The sequence below is a fragment of the Herpailurus yagouaroundi genome, unplaced genomic scaffold (genome assembly GCF_014898765.1).
Source record: "Herpailurus yagouaroundi ecotype Mexico unplaced genomic scaffold, PumYag 28, whole genome shotgun sequence".
In the NCBI taxonomy this organism is placed as follows: domain Eukaryota; kingdom Metazoa; phylum Chordata; class Mammalia; order Carnivora; family Felidae; genus Herpailurus; species Herpailurus yagouaroundi.
In genome coordinates this window covers 62,347,384-62,360,284 of record NW_024412376.1, presented here as the reverse complement: position 1 = coordinate 62,360,284, position 12,901 = coordinate 62,347,384, and positions in this window count along the sequence as shown.

Sequence of the window (12,901 nt, the reverse complement as noted above, 5' to 3'; positions counted from 1 at the left end):
TTTTCGGGTGTGGAGTTTGGTGAGCTCTTTATAGATTTTGGATACTAGCCCTTTGTCCGATATGTCATTTGCAAATATCTTTTCCCATTCCGTTGGTTGCCTTTTAGTTTTGTGGCTTGTTTCCTTTGCTGTGCAGAAGCTTTTTATCTTCATAAGGTCCCAGTAATTCGTTTTTGCCTTTAATTCCCTTGCCTTTGGGGATGTGTCGAGTAAGAGATTGCTACGGCTGAGGTCAGAGAGGTCTTTTCCTGCTTTCTCCTCTAGGGTTTTGATGGTTTCCTATCTCACATTCAGGTCCTGATAAAGAGAAAAATTTAAATGCAATTGAGGGCTGAAAAAAGTTACAGGCTCAATAAACAAGAGTAAGTTGTTGTTATTGTTTTAATAAAAACTCTGGATCTGAAAGACAACGGAATATTGGTTTTCAATTTTTGATAAAATTTTTTCCATCCTGGAAATCTATCCCCTGTGGTGATTGCTGGAGATAATGAATTCAGCAGAAATATTATTCCACTGGCATAAATGAATTTTTCACTTAATAAGATGTGTCATAGTAAGGAAACAACAATTTGATACCATTTATATCCCGTGTTCCTTCAATCTAAAGACCGCTGTCTTTTGGATGTAATTTGCCACCTTTATAGGCATCCCAGTTGTAAGATGGCTGTTCATTCTTGACTCATATCTATATTACAGAAGAAGAAAGTAAAAAAAGAAAAAGGCCGGGGGCGGGGGGGGGGGAAGCCTATCCCATATGGGAAATTCTACTCACTATGGTGCCCTTTCCTAGCCATACCCAGAAGATTTAACCTACAACTCTGTGGCCAGATCTGTGCTATATGCTTTGGGGAGGAGGAAAATTTTCTTCTATCCTTCTAAATTATTTGGCTGGTCTAATAATAAAATTAACAGAATAACAGGAGAAAAACACATTTAATAATATATGGAAGGGGCCCATAAAAATATGAGTCAGAGAGTTGAGACTTCTAGGCAGTCCTGAGCTAAGGAGAAAGGGATAGGGGTTTGGGACTTCAAAGGAAAGGAAATCAATTCACAAGGAAAGGGGAAGACAAATGTTTGGTAAACAAGTATGTGGAAAAGTATTTCTTGTATAAAAAGTTACTTTAGTAATAGTTCTCTTCTTGGTACAGGCTCCATATCTAAATTATTGTAGGCAATTAATGGGGGAAGTAAAAAAAGACTCTTCTTGAGTCTTGTTGGCCTTGATTGTCTTCAGCTCAAAATAATCTTCATGCTAAAGTGGCACAGTCTGGGGTAGCCTGTCCTGGACCCCATCATGTGCCACCCCTAATTTCAGTAAAGGCTGGGACATTAAGAAGAGACATTTCTACTTTAAACACAGTTGGGGTTACAATAACAAGGAGAAATGACAGAATGGATAACGTGAGTAGGAAACTAGCCGAGTCTGCCTGTGATTTTCCTTAGTGTGACTCAACAATTCTGGTCTTCCTCTCCTTCAAGGTCCACACCATTCAATGTGTGTAGAAATGATGACCCGTGCATCTGGAAATAAAGATACATGACAATCTCACAAAATATGTGTAAATAACTCCTTTTGAAACATCGAGCTAAACATACAATTATGAAATTACTATAGTTTTAACAGTAAGGATTTTACTTAAAAGACCCCAACCCCAGAATGCTCAAGTAAAAGGATTGACATTTACAGATATAAATTTCATTTAAAACTCAAAAATCTTAAACTTCAGGATTATATTCTGAATTCTGTCAGTCCCCAAATATTAATGTGTGGTAGGTTTTATTAGACAAGAAGAGTACCTAGCTCCAAATTGAATGGGAATGAACTTTAAGAACTAAATTTGCCCATTTTATGATAATATTCTGCTCCTTTAAACTCTAAAATATTGATCAAAAATGGATCTATATTTTTAATGGAACTTTTCCAATCATTTGAAGAAAATTGATAAGAACTTTATACTTACCCACATCAGAAATTTCCTGTCAACTGGTAAAAAATAATCAGTATATTAATTTTATTTTTATTTTTTTAACATTTATTTATTTTTGAGAGAGAGAGACAGACAGAGTGCAAGTGGGGTAGGGGCAGAGACAGAGACACCGAATCCTAGGCAGGCTCCAGGCTCTGAGCTGACAGCACAGAGCCCAAAGCAGGACTCGAACTTATGAACCCAAGATCATGACCTGAGCAGAAATCAGATGCCTAACTGACTGAGACACCCAGGAGTCCCATAATTTTCATTTTATTTTAACTAACCAGTTTTTGGTTTTGGTTTTGGTTTTTTTTGCTATTACATAGGCATAGCTAGATTTACTTTATATGTACATTTGGAGTGCTTAATATAATTAGCTACATGCTTTATTTTGTTTAATGCTCACAAAAACATACAATGAAACAAATAACTCAGTGAGATAAAGTAATTTCTCTAAAGTCACACAACTTGTGAGGGAAAAACTGACGTTTGAACTGAGGTGAGCTGACACCAGAACATAATTAATCACTAAACAATTGGCCTTTTCTATACATTATTTCTATTAATCTTTACAACAATTAAAGTGGGATTTTGTTGTTGGTTTCACTTTTCGAAACTTTAAGAGACTTTCTCTGTTGGGAGAATCCCTCACCCTCTGAGTCCTGCTGGAAACAAGATAGGTTCTTGGCCTAGAGGAGCTAAACAAGCCAGAGCTCTCTTTTCCAGCCTTCCTTGTCAACTCCCTCCCCACTTTCCTACTAACATCCAGTCTCACCGGAGCCTGGCTTGCGATGGGGAGCTTTGCCTCTCATACTCTGGGGATGGCAGCAGCAACAGTGGTGGCTGCTGACGACAGGCAGGCCTCAGAGGTGGAAATTGCATAGAAGTTACCCTGGGAGAGCTCATTGGCTCATAGCTGGGGTGTGATGGCAGCGGGCAATTTCCTCATTAACATGGTTTTGATCATTGCTTTTGACTGCTTGCCTCCAGGCTAATATCCCTGTAAGTCACCCAGTATTATTTTAATAAGCTGAAGACTCAAAGACAAACAAACAAAGAAACAAACAAAAGACTCAGTTTAGAGTACACGTTATGAGCACAGGCCCAGATCTGCCACATCCTAGCTGTGTGACCCTGGGCAAGTAACTTAATCCCTATGCTCTTCACTTTCCTCATCTGTCACAGAGAATAACAATAATGATGTGGGGGTTAAATGTGTTTGCAGTATTTTGAAGATTCCGTGGCACAGAGAAATTTCCATAATGGTCCACTGTATTATTGGACCAGTTTTCTCATTAATTAGGAAAAGCCTGTTTCTTGCAACCAGGAGGTATGACCGCTAATTATTAATAGTTTTGATTTTCATGAGAAACTGAGGCTCAGAGGAGCTACTTAAGGTTATGAATTTAGAGGAAAGTGAATGCAGCAATTTTAGAATAAACTTAGACCTGAACTACAAACTTAGTAGTTCTTTGTATTGTCCTTAATATAGGATGGCTTAAAATATCCTTATACCAAACAAGTAGAAGTATCCTCATTTAAATGCAGTTGGCTGGGAAAGGGGAAAGAGTTTGACTCGAAAAATTTCCTTTAACTCTATTATTATTACATTTAGGAGACCTTCTACCAGACTGAAATCCCAATCCCCAATTAAGCCACAAGAAAAATGTGCCTGTGTATATAAGATATAGCATGAACCCAATAACTTAATAATTCTGTTTATTAAAACTGTCTTGAAGTTAATCCTATTATAGCTATCTAGTACCCTGAAAGCATACGAGATTACTAAAACAGAATGTGTGTAGTTTTTCTTTAATTTTTTTTTCCACCTCATTTTCTTGGCTTCAGAATTCAGTAAGCCGCAAATCTCCACTCTCTTTCTGATACTAAATGTAGCAAGGTTACCAGAAACTCTTGACATAAGGGCTTATCTTTCCCCCTACACTCACCAGCCAGAATTTCATCAATCTTGCCGTGGCTGCAAAATAGAAATGTGTGTTCCAAACAAAACAGTCAAGCATTTCACATTGGAGCTAGGCTTCTTTGCCATAGTAGAAACTCTTTATGCCTTCCTCAAGGAAATCATCAGAAAAAGGGTTGCTTTCAACTTGATATTTCCTTTTGTACAAAGCCAGACTTAAATAAATGCATTTCTCTTCCTTAAACGATGCTGTAATATCTTTCCTGTCTCCAAAGCTAAATGTGATGATTTGATGGGAAACCCAGGAAATAGTCTTTGATAGTACACATTGTAATTGCATGATTTACACACTTATGCAGAGCTAATCATCAAGAATCATATACTGAATATTATTTAAATTGTTTCTTTTATAAATTGGGGCATTGTTTTATTCTTTTCTATCTTAACGTTTGAATTTTAACAGAATACCAAAATATAGCATTTCTTTTGTAGGGAACTTTAAATATGTTTTAAATGGGAATGCATGTCATTATTTGCAATTTCTCAGTGTCGTGTCGTATTATTTTTTTATTTATTCTTATGATCACCAGTAAGGTATACATTTGATGAGCAAAACTAATGAATTCTCAGCTTATTAAATCAAGCCAATGTAAGTTATTGAAGATATTAATCTTTAAAATACGTTTGTGCAATATTTGATTAAGTGATATTTCTGAAATAGAAGCTATTCTCTTTTATGACCTGGAATAATAACTTTGTTGTTTGCAGTGTATTTAAAACGTATAAAGTGCTTTTACATTGATTTTCTCCTTGAAATCTAACAACCTTATAAGCTTCCTATAGAGGTCTTATTGTTACATTATCAGTGGAGAAGATGAGGCCTAGAGAGGTTAAATTGCATCCACTACAGGAGGGGACAGGTGGAAGACGGGGGGCGGAAGAAGTCGAGCAATAAATGGCAGAGCTGGAACTTGAATCCATTATTCTAAAATGAGGATTCAGTGTCCTTCCCATTACAGCCATTTCTCTCGTTCTCCCAGTGAGTTCATGTGACAGTTTGAAAGGGAAATAAGTTGCTTTATCTCAGGAAACTTACTCTGGCTGCCAGCCTTGCGGCAGAATATGCAAAGCTTTGTCTCAGCCCCACCTGGAGACAAACAGGATCCCGGGGTCCCTGACAGCTGCCCCCCCCTTCTCTGGCCGGGCCTGAGGGCATGGAGTGCCTGGCACCGCCACCGTGCTAATGCCAAGGACAGGTCTGATATCTGGTTGTTAAAGGAGTGAGTGATGGATGCCTGGATGTGCTTGTGATCTCTTGGAAAGAACACTCACCTAACATCCAAGACGTTTGCCAGAGATTCAAGGGGGAGCCTTCTGAGTTCTGCATCACAGCACATTCTTTTTCTTTGAGAGGTTTTTTCATACATAAATGAGGGGTTGACAGAGACAATTAAATATGTCCTAATGTCTGTAATTGTTGTGAGGCAACATTTTACCCTGGAGGTGACCTCTCTTTTACCTTTCAGTTTTCAGGTACTTTTTTGTTTGTTGTTTGTTTTCATGCTTCTCTCCCTCTCACCTAAGCAGTATGGAGTTTACTTTGTGATCATCCTTTCTCTGTGAGAACTAAAAGCCTCTCATCCATGTAGATCAGCTCTTATTACTTTTATCAAAGGAACACTATACGCTAATTTGTAGGCTGGGTTTACCTGACTCAGTGAAATCATTTCTGTACCAGAAAATTGGTATTTTATTAAAAGGTGGTATTTTTAAAATGTACATAGTCGAAACAGGCAAACCATAAGAGACTCTTAAAAACTGAGAATAAACTGTGGGTTGATGGGGGGTGGGAGGGAGGGAAGAGTGGGTGATGGGTATTGAGGAGGGCACCTGTTGGGATGAGCACTGGGTGTTGTATGGAAACCAATTTGACAATAAATTTCGTATTTAAAAAAATGTACTTACTGATCTTGGCTCTGTTTTGGGGTTTAAAAACAAGAAAAGAAAAAAAACCACCAAAACACCAACAAACAGAACAAAATAACCCTTTCCCTCAATTTTGGGATGAGTGATACAATTTTTTTCCCATAGTTTAAGAAAAGTCCACATTTCATGCTTGTAGCATAAAGAAGTAAGAGAGGTGCTTTTCCCATTAAGCCTCTGAGGTATGAAGTTGCTTCTGTGTTTTGAGTGGCGTCAGCACATAGATTGGGCACAATAGTATCAGAGTTGAGCAGGATTCGAGGTTAACTTTGTAATGTTATCTGACACTCTGTTGGCATGGCAGTTACATGTACAGATAATAAGGACAGATTTCTTATTCCTGGAAAAAATGGTTTTCATTGCCTTTCTCTTTATCCCTATAAACCAGCTAGGATTTTATTTCCTCAACCTGTTTTCTTTTCATGGGGTGAATCTTCATGTGACATATATGAAATACTGACTTTTAAGTTAGGTTTGCATTGTCCTTACAAAACAGAATCTTCAGAAACAAAACATTTAAACCTTTTTCAGAAGAAAAACATGGAATCAGAAATTATTTTCCTCCTTCAGAAAGAAAATAGCTTATAACCAATAAATTGTCTCAATAGCTAGATTTATGATTACCAAGGATAAAAAGATAAGAAACTTCGAATAACATGTAGAGTTCATATACATCTATTACAAGACACACATTTAAATGACTTATGCTTATTTGAAAATTTGTTTCAAATGATTTACAAAGTCATAGAATGATAGCTAGTTATCTAATATGAAAATCAGTGATGAATTATGTATTGATTCCAGTTTTATCTATAACATAAAACTTTAAACTAGATGATCTGATTGTCCCTTTCCAATTCCAAACTACAGTGATTTATCTCTCTTCCAAAGAGGCATATTAATTTTATAAGTAAGTTACTTTCTTCTATAGTTTCTTAAATGCTTTCATGAAAGTGTCTCCTGTACTCTTGAAAACCTCATAAAGCCTATCATTAATATAATAATCAACAAATATTAATAGTATGTTAATTATGTTCAAGACACCACAAACTATAAAAGATCCAAAGAAAAATAAGATCATTAATAACTTTAAGGAACATACAACATTGAGAGACAATGAATACAGGAAAAATCAAATAAGACCATACAAACATTAGATAAATGATATCATGACGGATGGCATGCCTGATTTAATTGTATGTGCCACAAGAGCTGAGTCCATAGGAAGAAGAGCTATTTGGGTCTGAATGGAACTAGGGATTCTTACGAACAAGCCATTTGATTTGTATCTTGAAGGATGGGGAAATTTTGAAGAAGTAAAGGGAAGATCCATGGCAATCATAGCTACTACACTTAGAGCTTTTAGAGTATGTTAGATGTTTTTATACAGCAACTTGACAAGACATTATGACAGTATTCTTATTCCTATTTTAAGTGAAGAAAATAGAACTCTTAGAACCTACACTCATATTCTGATCTTTTGATTTCCAATCTTATGTTCTTACCTATGCTTTAACTGGGATTCTAAAAATGTATTATTTCTTAATTCTATTACTTTGTATTGTTTTAGTTTTGTTTGGAAACAGATTAGAGGATTAATAAATACTGCAATTGCTAACTCTTATTCTGAATTATACCTTTCATATAAGTGACTGTGGTTTTGCTATTCTTATTAACAGAAGAGGATGCTGAAGCCAAAAAACTTTCTAAGTAGGGATTAAAATCAAGAATGTAGAAAACTGCACGTCACTAGACAAATTTTGTCTTAAATAGTTTATAGAAAGAAAAACTTCCAGAAATGTTGATCGTACAGCTTTTCTTTCACAGATGGCCAATTATTATCCTTTTCACCCCAAAGAGTTCATGAACCTTTATAAATCCTTAACATACATATAGAAACTAATGTACCTAACAAGAAACTCTAATTGCTATTATTATTTAGAAATCAATATGTAATTTTTAAGTGTTAGCCCTGTGCCAGATATCAAGCCCATTGCCCTCACGTTATCAAAAAAAGAAAGAAAGAAAACAAGAAAGAAAAGAAAAGAAAAGAAAAGAAAAGAGAAATCAGTAGTTGAATATTTTTGATAATGATTTATCCATATGTGCTATAATTACTTCACTCTTACATCATTTAGAAATTCTGAAGGTCAAATTGCTAGTTGAGTGTCTGCTTTCCTGGAGGAGGATGTGTTAGGAGCTATTGTATACATTTACAGAAAAATACAGGAAAGGAATTTTATGAAATCAATAGCTGAACTTTTTGAAAGCCCTAATGAGGGACTAATGAAATTTCCAGGCCTCTCCTCACTCAAAAGAAACAAGGGAAGTGTCACTTTGACATCAAAAAGTAGCTTCTACATCCTTGAAGTGGTGTTCTTTAAAAAGAACACAAAGCAGGAAATGGAGGGGAGGCTGGGGAAATGGATAACAAAATTTCTGCAGCAGCATGTGATCCATTTTAACCCTTCCAGGTGTTTATGATGCCAAAATTTCATAACATGTTATTTCTTTGATACTAAAAATTCAATAATGTACTTTTATAATTTCACTTTGAAGAATTCTCTCATAGTATACTTTTTCTTTCTCAAATCAGCAATTTCTTTCTCTAATAGAAAACACATTTTCTCCTGTCTGTTCTTAGGTCTATGTACCAGTGAAAGTTTTGTTCTTAGGTTTAATCAAATGATATAAAAGAACCAGCACAAAGTAGATAAGCCAATGAGAAAGGCTCTTGAGTACAAGGATCTTTTTAATACCCTTATTTTTGTTTTAGCAGCACAGAATCTGGTACCCAGGACCCAGCTTTCATACTTAACACATAATGGACACAAATAAGAATAGCATCTCCTTTTGTGTGATTGGATTGGCATTATGGGGCTGTGCTCAGACATGCATGTGAACTTGAAAGGAGACTGGTTCATTAAAGACCCTTTTATACCAAGTGTTCCATCTCCCTTTGCCAAACATACATAGGTATGGATAGGAACTTCCAAACACCTAAATTGATTTCTCCTTCCATATGCTTTGGCAATGCTGACTGCACTGTTTGTTTACTGCAGCAGTTCTCAAGTGTACTGGTCTCAGGACCCTTTTATACTCTTAAAAATTGGTGAGGATTCCCAAAGAGCTTTTGTTTATGTGGTTTACACATGTCAATATTCAGTAGGTAGCAATTTAAAGATAAAAATTAATTTTTAAGTTTATTTTGAGAAAGAGAGAAGGGGGGGCAGAGAAAGAGGGAGAGAGAGAGAATTTCAAGCAGACTCTGCTGCACTGTCAGCATGGAGTCCGACGTGGGGCTTGAACTCATGAACGGTGAGATCATGACCTGAGCTGAAACCAAGAGCCAGATGCTCAACTAATTGATACCCAAAGAGAGGTATCAATTTTAAAATAGCAATAATACCACCACTATATGTGAGTATAAATAACATAGTTTTATGAAAAGTATCTATATTTTCCAAACCAAAAAAGAATATTTGGCAAGAATAGTTACTTTTTACACCGTTAAGTGTTTTTACATGTTTAAAAATCCTTTTAAATGTCTACCTTAGTGAAGGATAACTGGTTTCTTAAATCTGTCCTTGCATTTCATCTATTGAAATATATTATTTTTGTTGAAGTATATGAAGAAAATATGACCTCCTACAGATTTTTAGTTGGAAAAGGAAGGCATATTTTAACAGTTTTTTTTTAAATACTTGCATATTTTCTTCTTTGCTAATTCACCAGTATTTGATAGGTGGTAGTTTCTCAAAGGTGAGCTGCACTATGAAATCTGTAATTATATCAATCAAATTTTTGAACTGTTATATTAAAACCCATTAGTTTAACTTGTACTTTGAATATTTAACCGTGCATGATTTTATAAAATTATATGCTGGTTATATGGAAAATTTACTGAGGTATGCAGACCTTCCTGGTGTTGACACATTTCAGTATACAATATAAAAAAAATAATTTATTAATATTATCAACAACCTCATCAGGAAAGTCTTTAGGTATTAGAAACTGTGGAGCTCCTAATGATGAACACAAGTTTTCTAAAATTCGAATTTCTACTTGATAGCTTGAGTTCCTTCACTGGCAACAAATGCTGTCAGTTTTTCTTTAAAGTGACAGGCTCACTTACTCATTTTCGAGAAAATATCTGCCAGATATAGATATACAAGTCTGAATAATCAGAGTGCGTCTACCTGTCATTCATTCAAGAAAAAATGGCATTTGATGAAAAAAAAAAAAAAAAGCAGCTAGCTTGACCTGCAACTCAAGCAATTGCACTAGTCCCTTTACTTGTCCAACAATTTTTTGTATGTACCCAACAGAAGTGTGCTGAATGCATACTCCAGTTTTATCACACATGTTCTGATGGGTTAAGGTTTTAAAAAAAATCCTACTTACTGTTTCATCAAGGACATCCTTAAGTGAAGCTAGTATTTTTTTTTTTTTTTGAATTTTGCTTGCGTGGTGATGAAGAATACAATCACTACAGTACAAATAGGTGCCACTGCGTTGGCTTGCCCTAAGGCACATCACTTTCACACATCATTGCTTTTGCACCATCCCTAAAATGTCAACACAATGAAATAGGAGAATAATGTCATATTATTATGAAAATAGTTTTGCACTCACTCTTGAAAATGTGTCAGAAGCGTCTAGAGGCCCACAGATCATACTTTCGGACTGCTGATCTGTAACATGAAAAGATTATAGCCTCAATTCTTACATTTGCAGTTCATTCAAGGAAGTGTATGAATTATACATGAGTTAGAAGTTTTCTATTTATATTTATACATAGATACATGATAACCACATTAATAATAGCTCACAAAATTGCATAGGGATTGAAATTTTTATGAGCCAAAATGCAGCTAGACTTACTTAAATTTGAATATATCTGTTTGTTGTTATCAAGGTATTTTTTGTCTACAGATAATATTTCCTGAAATTTATCTGCAGCTTTTAAAAAATAAACAGGAAAGATGTGTGTTATAAGACACCCATGGTTGTTCACACTAGAGAGTTAAATAAAATATTATTCACTACTAAGTGAACAGAAGTGCTTCAGATACTAACTGAATACCTGGAAAAGCTAGACCATTCCATATCAATGACATTACATTTATTTTTCAGGTATTAATGAGGAGTAGTTTCATAATCTCATTTTAATTCATTTACTAACAATATTTTGAGATTCTGAACTACTGGAAGGGAATGTGGTAACAGTACAAAGGTAGGGTACAACCTCTGTTCACAACTCTACACTGTTGGGTATAATTTAAGGTGATAGGTGCTATAATAAAACTAAAATATAAAGAATTGTGGGACTACAGAAGTAAAGGGACTAACAATTCCACACGGAGAATCAGAGACAACTATACAGCAAAGGATAAACCTAAAGGTAATTCTTGGAAGACAAGTAATTAAAATAATAATAACTACTGTCCCACTTATTATGTGCTAGGCCCTATTCCAAGCAGTCTATACTCATTTACTCACTTAGTCCTCATAATCACCTAAGGAGTAGGAACAATTATTATCCCAATTTTACAGATAATGAATCTGAGTTGCAAGTGGTTAAAAAAAATCTGCCCGTGGTCAGACAGGAAACAACATTTGGAACCATATTTGAACCCAAGAAGTTCAGTTTCAGAGTTTGTGCTTTTGATCATAGCCTGTTCTGGAATCTAAAACCACATTGAATGTAGTTTATATTAGCATCCGTTGTGTGCACACGGGGAAAGGGCATGCTAAACAAGAAATATGTAGAAGCTGGTGACAGAGCGCCATATTTCACTCTATTCCTCTTTGAAGTGGGAAATGAGGTCATCTTCCTCAGGTGGGAGAGGTGGGGAAACAGAGAACTGTTGGACTTGAGCAAGTACTTCAAGCAGTAAGAATAGCCACAGCATAGTATGCAGAAAGAACTACTTAGAAATACAGCTAAAATGTTAAACCTTACATTTCCAGTGGTCTAAGTCCATATTGTTATTGCTTGTTTCCCAGCAGATCTCAGAAATTGAGATACTAGAAAATATTTGTTTTGGTCCAGGGTTAACAATAAAATAGGATTTTATGATATTTTTGAAGGAGCGGCTAAAATTGTGGACTTTGTAGTATAGACTGATTAGCAAAAGAAAAATCCTGACAGAGAAAAAACAGAGCTCTGCTATTATATTTCTACCTTTTCTACCTATGAGAAATAGTCTGGAAATAGCAGAATAGTGTGATTAAGAAAGATCCTGAAGCCCTAGATTAATGGGAAGATGGTTATGAATGAATAGAGTTTCCATATGAATGTATGTTGCCTGTTCCAGAAAGTAAGACAAAATGAGAATCAGTTCATATCTGGAGTCTGACTGCTTGTGTTGAAATTCCAGTTCTTAGGAAAGTGGGAAAATTATTTTAACTCTCTGTGCCTGTGCTTCGCTATCCATAAAGTAAGGATGATAAGTGTAATCTATATGAGAATGTTACAAGAATTAACTGAGTTAAACCATGAAATGAACAGATGCCTTCCCAGAGTAAGTACTTAAATGACCACTCCTACTACTAATATTGGTATTGTTATTATTATCATACCCTAATGTAGCAAAGATACAGAGTGTCTGGATGAAGAGTTCACTATACGAACAAAATCCTTAGTTTTGTTTCTTAAAAATATTTATTCAGAATCTGAATCCATTAATATATTTTAAATACATTACTCAGGATTCCTGATTTCTAGGATCTTATAATTTGGAGTTGGAGAGGAACATACTTTATAATTTCGCTGAGTGAGTTTGTATGAGTAAATTTTAATCTTATATGTAATTTGTTGGTTGTGTCCCCAAATAGAAATACCAGTATATATTGCTGTAATTTTCAAAGTGTATAAAGTTTTTTTTTTTTAAACAATCAGAAAGCACAGTGATCAGGTACCAAGTCTGATGAGACTGCCCAAGCAAATCTAATCCGAGTATTCTGGAATCTCTCTGTTCCATAACCACCAAAATGCCCTATGTCCTGAGAACTTTACCTG